Below are 14027 nucleotides of genomic sequence, written 5' to 3'. Positions count from 1 at the left end.
CACTCACCCAACCCCATGAGATATCATTTCTGTGACACCAACTCTGTCTTTACCCTTTATTTTATCCAAATATCAGCCTTACTGCTAACAAAATTGTACCTGGTGAACAGAATTTTCTCAAGTCAAACACCTTTCCCCAAGCAGCCCAAAGTACCGATTCTGGGTGTACTGGATACCTCACTGGAAAATCCAGTCAGATGGGATCTAGCATGGCAGTGATTGTATTTAGCCAGTCTTCTCCGTTTTGCCTTTGGTGGAGATGTTCACGGTAGGAGTGCCCCAGGGCAAGAGCCTTTTCCTGAGCTTACAATAAGGGACCCAGATCAGCCCTGGAAGTCCCATCAATGCCTGTTGCAATCAGGCATTTCTCTAGGTTTTTAATTTGCTATACAACCTCTCCACCAGGAATGCTATATTTCAAAAATCATGCTTTCTTGGTGAAAACAATGATAATAGTGGGGATGTTAATGGTAGTGAACTAGCATGATTACAGGTGAAAATAAAGCTTATATGATGGGAGGGGGGTGGAAAGATCACACTGTAGTATCTGAGCAGAAGGTTGTTAAAGCAATCAAAGCCATTAGCAGCTGGAGAGCTACCAGGTTTTCTGCTCTTAGTTGCTCAAGGCAGCACACAGAGCTAATGCAAAATGCTCTGTAGGAATACTCAGTGAGCAACCCAATAAGCTTTGGGTTGTGTGGTACCTCAACCCGAACTGCCTTTCCCAGCAACTTTTTGCCTAATGGCCATCCTTGGAAGAACGACCTACATTTGGAGCAACCCAAGGGTTGTAATGACCAGGTGATTAAGATTTGGGAATAGTATAACCAACCGTGGGATTCCTGGGGGGTATAACAGGTTATAAGTTGGACAACTAACCACAAAGTAAGCAGTTTGAAACTACCAGCCACTCGCTGAGAGAATGATGAGATTTCCTACTCCCCTAAAGGTTTACAGTGTCCGAAACCCACCAGGGCAGTTCTACCTTGTCCTATAGGGTCACTATGTGTCGGCATGGACTCAGTGACAGAGAGTTTGGTTTCTATGGCCTGGCAAACCCAAAGAAAGCCTGGAGAGTGGTTAGGTGGTTATGTCCATCACGTGCCAAAGCTCTCTTTACCAGGAAGAAAGTACGCAATTATAAGCCATGCAATATGGATGCTCCTGTGATAGACAAAAAAAGAGAGTGAAGGATTTCAGCTGCAGGTGTTTGTGACTTTATTAGGAAAGAAGGAGAGCGAACTGCTTTAGGGATAAGGTGTAAACACGTTGAGTTTCCCTGGTTTCTTGGCCAGGATAAACATAGGCATAAGTCAAACAAAATGTTCAGTGCCACCCCTAACTTAGTGTCAGTGATTGGAGACATGGGGCAACTCTGGCAGTTTGTTTGAAAAAAGCTTAGCTATATGGAGGCATGAGAGCTGGAAGTTAAACAACCTTGACTTTCTGGGTGTCCAAAAATACTGAAGTGCAGCCTCATTCTGAATATTCCAAGCCTTGGGATCATGTTAGTCAAACTGGCTCAGGTTCTCTCCTGCACGAAGTGATAGAACTAAGTGACATTTCAATTGGGCATTTAATCAAGCAGATTAAAGATTACATTTCTGGATCTCACTTTCAGATGAGTGTGACCTTGGAACTAAGGTCTGGTAAAAGGGGCTGTAAACAAGAATGATGCCATGTGATTTCTAAGCTGTACCTTTAAATGGGAATATGGATATGATGTTTGGAACTAGAGCAGCCATTTGGACCCAGAGATTAGAAACCATACAATGAAAAGGAGAAAGGCAGAGGGAGCCTGGGTCCCTGGTGATCATGGAGCTCCAGATAAGCCCTCAAAGAGGCATCCCAGTAGGCCTTCAACTTCATAGACAGACTTTTTAATAAGTTCAGGGGTTGCATTTTTTTTCATCTCTAGAAGCTCTCTTAAAGATGGAGTATTTTCCCAGAACAAAATCATACCCAATGTGAATGGTGGGAGGGTGGGGGCATGGAGTGGAGACCCAGTGCCCATCTGTAGACAATTGGACATCCCCTCACAGAGGAGTCACAGGGAAGAGATGAGCCAGTCAGTGTGCAGTATAGCACCGATGAAACACACAACTTTCCTCTAGCTCATTGGTGCTCTCTTCCCCCCACTATCGTGTCCTCAATTCTACCTTACAAATTGGATTAGACCAGAACATGCACACTGCTACAGATAAGAGCCTGCTGCAACACAGGGAATCAGGATAGGTAAACCCCTCAGTACCAACAAGGAGAGTAGAGATACCCAGGGGTATGAACAATGGAAACATGGGTGAGGAGCGATGGAGGACAATATAAGATATGGAACAAATAATCTATAATTTATCAAGGGTGTATGAGGGAAGGCAGGTAGGGGATGGAGGGGGAAGAAATGGGGAGCTTATATCAGGGGCTCAAGTGGGAAGAGAATGCTTTGAAAATGATGATGGCGATATATGTGTAAATGTGCTTGACACATTGGAGGAATGTATGGATTTTGATGAGATGTAATATCCCTCAATAAAAGTATTTTTAAAAAAGATTGTCTTTATCACTTCTTCCATATCTGTACTTAACATGTTCAATCTTTTCTCTAGTTTATTCACCATATTTTACAAAGTTAAGTAACTGATTTAATGTCCTTGTCAAGTAGTTTTATTGTCCGTTATTCCTGAGAAGTTCTTATTTAAATAAACATCTTTATTGTGAATTAGGTGTGATTTTACATTTCTGATAATCATTTTAATGGTCAGCAACTTAAACAACTTATCAAACTTCTCAATAGCTTGCCCTGTCTCCTTTTTCTCTTGCTCCCCCTCCCCCCCTTCTTCTTCTTATAAGATATTATCTTTGTCTTCACCCAAATGATCACCCGCGTAATGTCTAGCCTATTGCTTGCTTCTCCTCCCTTCCCTTCCCCTCTGGGTAAACCTCTGTCTGTTGCTTTTGGTGTGACAATACTTATCTTGATTGTTTAGATTTTGTAACATAGATTGCATACAGCATTTGTCCTCTTGTGACGAACTTCCCTCCGCACAGTGCTCTCCAAATCCGTTCATGTCATGAGGTGTTTCACAGTTTGGGGATTATTCCTCAGTGATGTGTGAGTTTCCATTGTGTGTATGAAGCAATATTTATCTATCTCTTCTTTTACCTATGGGCGTTTAGACTGTTGCCACCTCTTTGTTATTGTGAAAAACAAGGGTGTGCATTCAGGCTATGTTCCTTATTTCTGTATTGTATATGAGTAGAGGGATTTCTGGGTTATATGCAATTTCTCTTCTTCCTGGGAACATTTGAGGCTGAATTGGGATTTTTTCAAATGAATTTTTACGTGTGGATTGTTGCTGTTGGTTGGTGCTGTCAAGTGGGTTCTGACTCGCAATGACCCTCCGTACAATAGAACAAAATCTGTCAGGTCCTGACCATCCGCACAATGGTTCTTATGTTGGAGCCACTGTGTCTTATGTTGTACCCGCTGTGTCCATTCTTCTCGTCCAGGATCTTCCTCTTTTTCATTGTGTGGACTTCTTTAGGGCAGACTCCCAGCAGACCTATGACTGGATCCTATAGAATTTCTATTCCCAGTTGTTTGCCCTAGGGCCATATTACTTTCCACAATGGTTATACACCTGGGAAGTTTTTGATAAACTGTTTTCTTTCCTCCTCTTTACTCTTCTGCTCTTTGAATCTGTAGCCACTTTGGATTGGATGCCAGATGTGAATTTTATATTGTTAGGTGCTGGGTATTTTGTTTCTCTGGAAAGGTTCTTGGGCTTTGTTTGGAGGCTCAGTTAAAGTTAAATTACTTGGAAATAGCTTGATCCATTCAAAACTTGTTCATTTTTAAGTCTTGATAGACAGATTCTGAAGAGCTTAGAGTCTAGGGCTAATTTGACATCACTTCCAAGGTAAGACCCCTCTGAGTACTCTATGTGGTGTATTATGAATTAGGACATGCTCCACGTGAGCTGGGGAAAACAGGCACTATTCCCAGCTTGGTGTGATCTCTGAAGCGTGCTCCTTGTTCTTTTTGAATGGTTCTTTTCTCTACCTAGGGCAGTCTCCTCATACACATGTGCTGGTCAGTATTCCACCAAAGATGCCAGGCAGGCCCTTCATAGGCCTTTGGAGATCTGTCTCATGAATAGCTTTTATGGCTCCACTATTCTGTCCTTCACATTCTAGCTGTCCTGGTGTCCTCAGACTCATTGCTCCATTGCCTGGAAAGTCTCTGTAGGCAGGCAGTAAGTTTTGACAATCACAGGACACTCCTAATTTGTTTCTCATCTTTCAATGGGGTCAGTGTTCTTTGTTGCCTAGGACCCTAAATGTCTGAAAGTCATTGCTGCCATTTTGACTATGTTTTCCTTCTCTCTCTCTCTCTCTCTCTCTCTCTCTCTCTCTCTCTCTCTGTCTTGTTTGTGTGTGTGAAAGAAAAAAAAACTTAATTAAAAAAAAGAAAGAAATGGCTTACAGAGAAATAAGAAAAATGGGGCGCTGGAAGAAGAGAGGTCTAGTCTAGTGGGGACTTCAGTGTACACTTAGTGATTTTGTCCTTCTTAAGGATGTGGTCAATGACTCTCATCCTGAACACAGCATCCTGATCCACAGGACTCAGCATGGCTTGGGAGATCATTTTAAATCAGTGTTAGGCTCCCAGAGGGGCTGAAATATGCCATACATTTGCCCAGCGAAGATGCCACTGACCACAAAGTCATCAGTCAACAAGGGCCAGCCCATGAGGTCCAGAGAGCAAATGAGTGGATGAAAGGTCTTTGAGTCCAACCCAGCCAATGATAGATTCGATGGAGCAGGGGCCAAAGAATTTCTCATACAAGAGATTGGCCACTGTGCACATGAGAGAAGAGGACTTAATGCGCTGGCCTTCCTTCCGTTCCTACAGGCTCAGGTGGAACTTGAGGTGCCACACTCTGGACTTCCATGGTGAGCCCTGCCAGCCCAAGGCACACACGGTCACTCTTGGGAAAGACTTTCTGAAAGACTGTGGTCACCTGGAACACTGAAGTGCCTGTTGACCACAATGGCCACACAACTCTTCCCTTTCATGGTCACGATGGGCCCTTCATTCTATGACATGCTTGCAGTATAGAAGCCAGACTCTGCCTAATTGCCTTTCTCAGTTGTTTCAGACAGGAGGGGAAATCTTGTCTCTGTTACTCCAGTATGGCCAGAAAGGGGGATTTTTCCATCAGCGAGAAAGAAATGATTATATTGTGTGAGTCATTGTAATCTGTGAGTTTTCTGTCATTTGCCACCAATTCTAATGCTAACAACAAATGCAGGGTTGACCCTGAATAGAATAGGCTCTGATTTTAATATGGAGAAGCTAAGATCTTTAGCACTGCCAGAGACTTAAATAGTATCTGAGTCATGTCCAATACCTGGAAGAAAACGGAAAGCTCTTGTCATTGCCATGGCAAGTATGTGCGAAAGCAGCCAAATCAATCCCAGCTGGTGCCAGTTGACTAAAGGACATGTTCCACTTAGTGTGATTAATTCTCGTTTGTGGAGACAGCAGTTCCAACTGCACAGCAATTTATTCTCCACACTTCCTGAGCATCTACTACAGCCACGGCACTGGATTAAGTTCTGAGGATACAGGTAGGGATTCACTGGGGAATAATCCTCCACTCAAAAATACTAAAAAAAACAAACAAACAGAAAGACAACGCGATCACTGCCATGGAGTCGGTGCCGATTTATAGAGACTCTGTAGGGCAGGGGAGAAGTGTCCCTGCGGAATTCCAAGGCTGGAACTCTGCACCGGAGTAGAAAACCCTGTCTCTTCCCCAAAACCGTCGAAACAGTCGGTGGTTTCAAACCGCTGACCTTGAAGATTGCAGCCCCACTCATAAGCACTTGGCCCCCAGGGACTCCTCAATCCTTCACTAGAAGTGCACCGTTTAGATAAGGAACCCTAAAGGTCCCTTGTCATGTGAATAGCTCAGGAGTCTGGCTAAGAGGCTTAGTACCAGCTGATCCCCCCCCCCTTTTTTTCTCTTTTAATTAGGGATAATGCCTTTTTAACCATTGACTCTGCAGTGAACCAAGTAATTTACACTTCAGCCTAAAGGGGATAGTCACATAAATGCAGTTTTTCTAGTACGATGGCAAGGGAAAAATCTGTTGGACGTCACGCCAACCAAATGATTAAGCTTAACAAACTATACCAATGGCGAGGAGGCCTGTGGTCTGGTGGATTACGTGTTTGCCTGATAAGCACAAGGGGAGCAGGTCGAATCCAACGGGATCTCCTTGGGAGAAAGATGAAAACAGTGACCGTCTCAGAAACTCACAGGGGTAGTTCTACCTGCCATCCAGGAATGGGCTCCATGGCTGTGCATTTTGAGTATACTAATACTAATAAAGGATAAAACAACATCATGCTCCTCCTGAGGGATCAAGGGTCAGCCAAAGAGACACGGAAGATATCACATTGTAGCCGATGAAAATGCTGAAAATGAATATACGAGGCACACAGAAACAGTACTTCCAAACTTCAAACAAACCCATTCAGTTGTTTTCTATTCATAGAAGCCCTGTAGAGGGTTTCCAAGGTGATACGTCTTTGCAGGAGCATATAGCCTCTTCTGTCTCCCGGTGGTGAGGCTGGGTGTTTGAACCATTGACCTGTGGTTAGCAGTCCAACGCAATTTAAGGCACTTAATAATTCCTTAAGTGTCACCAGGGCTCCTTAAGGAATTATTAGACAAATCCTAATAGAGGAAAATTCTGGGGAAAAAAACGGCTTTGGACTCTTCAACAATGCCAATTGTGGATATTAAAGGGACAGTTGACCAAAGAAGACATAAAGGCAGCCAACAAACACATGAAGAAATGCTCGAGATCATCAGACAAGTGATGTCAATCAAAATAATTATGAGAAAGCACTTCACCCTGGCATTGATTAGAAATCCCATATGGCCCAGCAATCCCTCTACTTGATAAATACCTTAAAAAACTTAAGAGCTGTGAATAGGCCAGATAGATGTACACTCATGTTCACTGCAGCACGATTCAAAACAGCAAAAGGATGGAAACAACCTTAATGTCCATCGTTGGAAGAAAAGAATAATAAACTTTGATTTGTGCACAGAATGGCATGCTTTGCAACACTAAAAAATAAGAATGAATCTGTGAAATACTTCCCAACATAGATGTACCTAGAGGCCATTAGCTGAGTCAAATGTACTCAAAGCACCAAGGGGCAAAACTGTATGAGACCGCTGTTATTAAAAAAAAATCAAGACAAATGTTTCACACTAAAATAAACAAGTTTTGAAACCAGGAGTGAGAAGGGAATGGAGAGGAAGCAACAGACTGGAGGGGAAATGGGTGAAGGGAAAACAATATCTGGAAGAGGGAGATGGGGACAAGGACTGATGGAAGCAGGGAAAGACAATGTGAGGTTTGATGAGCTATTGAACATGTAACTAATGAAATGCCTTGTAAGCCTTCACATAATTTGAAATAAAAATATTTTTAAAGGCAATTGTGAAAAAATAAGAACATGAGATCTGGATAACTGTTCTACATTAAAGTAAACCCAAAAGACTTACAGTGAAATTCAAGTTCAATGCATAATCCTTTATTCTGGTCACAGACCCAAAGAGCCAACCTAGAAAGACATTAGAGGGACAATTGAGGAGTTGTGGTGTAGTGGATTACGAGTTGGGCTGCTAACTCCAAGGTCGCCAGTGTGAAACCACCAGCCCCTTCCATTTTGTGGGAGAAACATGAGGCTTTCTATTCCTCTAAGGAGTTAGAGCATCAAAAAGTCATAGGGAAAGTTCTACTTTACCCTATAGGGTCGCTGTGAGTCAGAAATAACTCGGTAGTGAGTTTTTTGAGATTGTATCAATGTTACACTTCTTTAGTGTGATGATTACATTGTAGTTACACACGCAAGTGCCCTTGCTCTTAGGAGATTCATACTCAAGTATTCAGGAGTAAAAGAATCAACCATTACTGAGTTAATTGTGTGTTTCTCAAATTACTTAGAACAATATATGAACAGAGACAAAGGAAACAAATGTAGGAAAATATTAAATACTTATGGACTGAGGTTAAATGTACTGCTCTTACAACTTTTCAGAAGTTATGCCGCTTTCTTCAAAATGAAAGGTTGGTAGGAAAATGAAGCTGAGCCAAATTAAAAACAATTCTCTAGCCACTATTGTGGGGCCTAGCTTTAGCTTTATAGAGATGTCTTATGAGGGGCAAGATCTGCACTTGCTAGGAGCAGCTAGCTCCTTCACTTTCTGGATCTTCCCTTGATTGGGCTCATTCTGAGGTGCCTTGCTGGTATAGTGGTTATGCATTAGGCTGCTAACTGCAAGATCAGCAGTTCGAAACCACCAGCCTCTCCGTAGAAGAATGATGGAGCTTTCTACTCTCATAGTTACAGTTTCAGAAACTCACAGGGGCAGTTCTACCTGTCCTATATGGTCGCTATGAATACTATATGGCTATAAATATTCCCACTGTGGTTGATTTCCAACTACCATTGTATAACAAAACCTGTGAAAGCTGGAGCTTGTGCAACATGGGAACCTGTCAGAGATACCAGAACTATTGGTAAATACTAAATAAAAAAACAAACAAAACCACCAAAAACCCATTGCCTTAGAGATGACTCCATCTTACAGCAATCCAATGGAGCAGAACAGAACTGCTCTCTGAGATTTCTGAGGGTGCCAATTTTCATAGAAATAGACTGTCTCATGACATCCCACACTGACCCATAGCCCCACAGGGGACAACACTGGAGACACAGTGTGGGAATTGCACCCGATCTGATCCCACCACATGGAGGCAAAACACTAAGGGCATGCAACAGAACAACAAGGGGAACAGAGCAACAAAGTCCCCAGGGAATACTAAAAATAGACTTTGGGGCCAGGGCTTGACACCCCATCAGATGCAACTGGAAAACACTCCTAAAGGCCAACAAACAGTCCTTGAACTAACTGCAAATTTTTCTTTTCCTTTTTTCTTTTTGTCACAGGCTTTTTCTTGTTGTTGTTTTGTTTTCTTTTGTTGCTTTGTTTTGCTCTGTCTTGTTTTTGTACATGTTATTATCTCTGCAGGTTTGTCTAAATAAGATAGGCTGGACAATGTGGAGGAGAAAAAATGAGATCGACAGTTTGGGGGACATGGGAGAGGGGAAGGTGGGGGAAAGGAAGTGGTGTTAACAAACCCAGGGACAAGGGAACAACAAGTGATCCAAATTGGTGGTGAGGAGGGTGTAGGAGGCCTGGTAGGGTGTGATCAAGGGTAATGTAACCGAGAGGAATTAGTGAAACCCAAATGAAGGCTGAGCATGATAGTGGGACAAGAGGAAAGTCAAAGGAAATAGAAGAAAGAGCTAGGAGGCAAAAGGCATTTATTGAGGTTTAAATAAAGACATGTACATATGTAAGTATATTTATATATGAGGATGGGGAAATACATATATGTGCATATATTTATAGGTTTAGTATTAAGGTAGCAGATGGACATTGGGCCTCCACTCAAGTACTCCCTCAACGCAAAAATATTGTTCTATTAAATTGGCATTCTATGATGCTCACCTTCCCAACACAATCACTGAAGACAAATGGGTGAATATTCAAATGTGGTGAAGAAAGCCGATGGTGCCTGGCTATCAAAAGATATAGCATCTAGGGTCTTAAAGGCTTGAAGGCAAACAAGCGGCCATCTAGCTTAGAGGCAAAAAAGCCCACATGGAAGAAGCACACCAGCCTGTGTGATCACGAGGTGTCGAAGGGATCAGGTATTAGGCATCAAAGAACAAAAAAATCATATCATTATGAATAAGGGGGAGTACAGAGTGGGGACCCAAGGCCTATCTGTAGGCAATTGGATATCACTTTACAGAAGGGTCGTTCAGAGGAGATGAGCCAGCCAAGGTGCAGTGTAGCAACGATGAAAAATACAACTTTCCTCTACTTCCTAAGTGGTTCCTCCCCCCCACTATCATGATCCCAATTCTACCTTACAAATCTGCCTAGTTCAGAGTATGCATGCTGGCAAAGATAACAACTGGAAACACAGGTAATCCAGGACAGATTATCCCTTCAGGACAAATGGTGAGAGTGGTGATAATAGGAGGGTGGAGGGAGGGTGGGGTGGAAACGGGGAAGCAATTACAAGGATTTACATATAACCTCCTTCCTGGGGATGGACAACAGAAAAGTGGGTGAAGGGAGATGTCAGACAGTGTAAGATATGACAAAATAAGAACTTATAAATTATCAAGGGCTCATGAGGGAGGGGGGAAGGGGGAGCGGGAAGGCAGGGGGAAGAATGAGGAGCTGATGCCAAGGGCTTAAGTGGAGAGCAAATGTTTTGAGAATGATGAGGGCAATAAATGTACAGATGTGCTTGACACAACTGATGTATGTATGGATTTTGCTAAGAGTTGTATGAAGCCCCAAAAAATGATTTACAAAAAAAGAAATAGACTGTCTCATCCTTCTCCCATGGTGTGGCTGGTGGATTTCAACCACCGATCTTTCAGTTAGCAGTGCAATGGTTAACCCACTGCGTCAGCAGGCCTCCCAGTGGCTAAGTATTTAGTGGCTCACCCCTGATGTTAACTCCCACCCTGTGAAGGGCGATCTGAAGGCACGGTCCGTGTGTTTTAGTCTTTCTAGAGGTTCCTGAAGTTCTCAGGGGGTTGCTAACAAAATATCTCATAGAAAGTTTCCCAGTGGCTTTTACTTAGCCAAGGAGAGTAAACATTGATTAAACTGAAAAGTTAGATAAGAAAAAGTTCATCTACAGTACAAAAGAAGGGGGGGGTTGGTTTTGCTCCATATATTCAAAAAAGACTTTTCAGTGGGAGCCAATTTAATGAAGTGGAAAAGAGTGCTGGACCAGGGTAGAAATAGCCCTTTGACTTAATAGATGTTTAGACTTTAAGCAAGGTGCTTAACTTCTCTCAGCCACAGTGGTCTTCACTGTAAAATACAAGTATGACTAGAAAAAGCCATTTCATAGGATTGTTATTAGGAGGTACTGGAACTTTGAACATCTATAGTCCCAAACTGAGGCAATCACATATAATCATCAAAGCCAGGTAGGAGGAGCCCTGGTGATGTAGTGGCTAACTGTAAAGTCACCAGTTCGAAACTACTGGCTTTCCCTGTGCCAGGAACACTGAGTTTTTTTCCTCCCCAAAACAGTTTCAGTCTCAGAAACCCACAGGGGCAGTTCTACTCTGTCCTTTAGGGTTGCTATGAGTCAGAATTGACTCGATGGCAGTGAGTGAGTTTCTAGCAGACAAGCACTGTATTCATTTATTTAGACATGTAATCTCATTTAATCCTCATACAATTTTATGAGATTGGAAGAATCAATTGCTCCCCTAATATTAGTACTGTGACCAAAGGCATGCAGTACATGACACCAAAGCAAAGCAAAAGATCTCACTGCCATTCAGTCCATTCTGACTCACTGGGACTCTCGAGTTTATGGGGTTTCTGAACTGTAAATCTTCACGAGAGCAAATGGTCTCATCTTTTTCTGGACTAGTAGCTGGCGAGTGTGAACAGTCAACCTTGAGTTTTTGCAGTCCAACACTAACCCAACAGCGCCACCAGGGCTCCTTGTAATACAAGGCCAGTGCTGGTTTATTGTTACTGATCATTCTCTCGTATGTGTGAATTAATGAAGTAGTCTGCATATATACCTTGTGAGCAAGATAAGCATATCTTATCAGTAACTAAGCCTTATATTAAGTGTCTTCATAATAAGCAAAGGCACACAAGGAGTAGAACGAATTCCTTTGAACTCCCAGTTGAGTCCTAGACTACCTATGTGACCTGGGCACTGACTGTACTACTATCTCTCCGTCTCAGTTTCTTCATTTGCCAAAAATGTGAGTTAAATCGGAACATCATAAACTTCCAACTGAAATGCAAGGGAGGTTTCAAAATGTTCATGGAAAAATGGAATGAAGAAATAATGGGATTTCCCCAAGAGTGTTTTGAAGCCCCCTCCTGTGATTTGCTTCTGCGGTGACCCATTCATCCCAGTTTTCCTAGGACTTTCCCCAGATTAATCAGGGAAAGTGTCACATGCTCAGCAGCCTCTTGGTGTCCCTACTTGAGTCACTGGCCTTCACAGAACAGAGCCAGGCCTCTCTTCAAGAAGACCTACCTAGCTCCAATTACCTCCTGCCCTCAGCTCTCATTAACACTATTTTAACAGATACATTCTTAGTCCACTTTGTAGGCTTGTATTCTTCTGTCCCTCCAAAGATTTTTCTAATTACCCTACTTCCTGGTGATAGCTCACTGCCATGGAGTCGATGGTGTGGGACAGAGTGGAACTGCCCCTCTGAGTCCCCGAGACTGGAACCCTTTATGAGAGCAGCGGCCTCTCCCTTCTGGTGATAACTTTTGGTGGGTATGTCCTTTCAGTCTTCTTAAAAATACTATCAAATTGTGATCATACTGTATAAATACTCATTTCCCATATTTCTCACTTAACATTGTATCAGAAGCACCCTCCCAGGTCACTAAACATTCTTCAAAGAATGTTTTAATGGATACATGATAGTCCACTCCAAGAGGCATAACATAATTCTTTATCGAAGACCTCTGAGTTTTGCTATTTAAAGAAAACTATTATACACAAGGCTCTTATGAATATCCTTACATAAAGCTTTTTAAACTGCTTTGCTTATTCCCTTAATAAAGTTCTTTAGAATTACTAGGTCAAAGGCCATAAAACATTTTAAGGCTACTGATACACATGGCCAAAATGCAGAGAGGATTAATTTGGTAGGGAAGCTGCCAGTATTAATTTTGGAAACACCTTTGGAAATGGTTTGAGCCGTATCTCAATGATTATGGAGTCGTCTTTTATAACTGGTTCTGTAGAGAGCTTAGATTACTTTGGAAGGCTTTGTAAAGCATCCCTCTAAGGACATGAACAACGTTGTTAATGAAATGTTTAATAAATGTGTAGTGTATTGTTTATTGTAGGTGACATTTTGGATTTAGATAATAAGATGATATACCAGAATTCCCTTTTATAATCATTATAAAACTTATGGCTGAATTTTATACTTTAGAATTATTATAGCACTCTTGTTTTTATCTTTGCCAATGTTTAAAAAAATGCAGTTCTACTCTTAATTTCTTTGATATGCTCTCCTTGGTCTGAAATGTATCTCTAATCTTAACACTGTTCTTCGGGAAGTTGTCTTCTTTGGATGCCACTCCCAGGATTATTTTTAGAGTACAAAGTAGGCCACTCTTATATCCTTGTTCTTTCCCCCTACCGCTGGTCTCTAAACTCAAACCTACTGCCATCAAGTCGTTACCAACTCCTACAAACCCTATAGACGCTTTCCAATACTTCGTCAATCTTTATAAGAGCAGACAGCTTCATCATTCTCCTGAGGATTGACTGGTGGTTTTGAACCACTGACTTTGCTGTTAGCAATCCAATGCTTATCCAACAGTATCATCATGGTTCTGTGTCCACTGGTGATTCATGACTGTCAAAACTCACTGCCATCCAGTCAGTTCTGACGTAAAACAACTTTATAGGACACAGTAGAACTGCCCCTGTGGGTTTCGGAGGCTGTCGATCTTTATGAGAATAGAAAGCCCCATCTTTCTCCCACACTGGCCGTCACACAAACAAACACATTGCCATCGAGTTATTTCAGACTCCTAGGGACACTACATATAGGACACGGTAGAATTACCCCATGTGGATTTCCAAGACTTTAATGCTTCACAGGAGTTGAAAGACTCATCTTTCTCCCTTGGAGCTGCTGGTACAGCTCAACTAATCCACCAGGACTGGCCACCAGAGTAGCAAACACATTCTGTGGTAGCTCACAGCATATCTCCATCCTCCAGAAAGACCAATGTGGTTTCCAACAAACCACCCACTTAACACTGTCTTCTCTCCTGTGATTTTTTTTTCTTTCCTGCTAATGTTATTTCTGTAGTCTTCTGAGACCATCCTTGAAA

General features: G+C 42.2%; 1 protein-coding gene and 1 pseudogene across 1 annotated transcript in view; both read right to left on the bottom strand.

Annotated features, from left to right (window-relative positions):
• COL4A6 (collagen type IV alpha 6 chain) overlaps positions 1-14027 on the bottom strand; it is a 392858-nt gene that overhangs the window by 177244 nt on the left and 201587 nt on the right. The gene's annotated exons all lie outside the window — the stretch shown is intronic.
• LOC142434152 (proteasome subunit beta type-3 pseudogene) lies at positions 4523-5106 on the bottom strand (annotated as a pseudogene).

This window comes from Tenrec ecaudatus, chromosome X (genome assembly GCF_050624435.1).
Source record: "Tenrec ecaudatus isolate mTenEca1 chromosome X, mTenEca1.hap1, whole genome shotgun sequence".
In the NCBI taxonomy this organism is placed as follows: Eukaryota; Metazoa; Chordata; class Mammalia; order Afrosoricida; family Tenrecidae; genus Tenrec; species Tenrec ecaudatus.
This window is presented reverse-complemented; position numbering and strand designations above follow the sequence as displayed.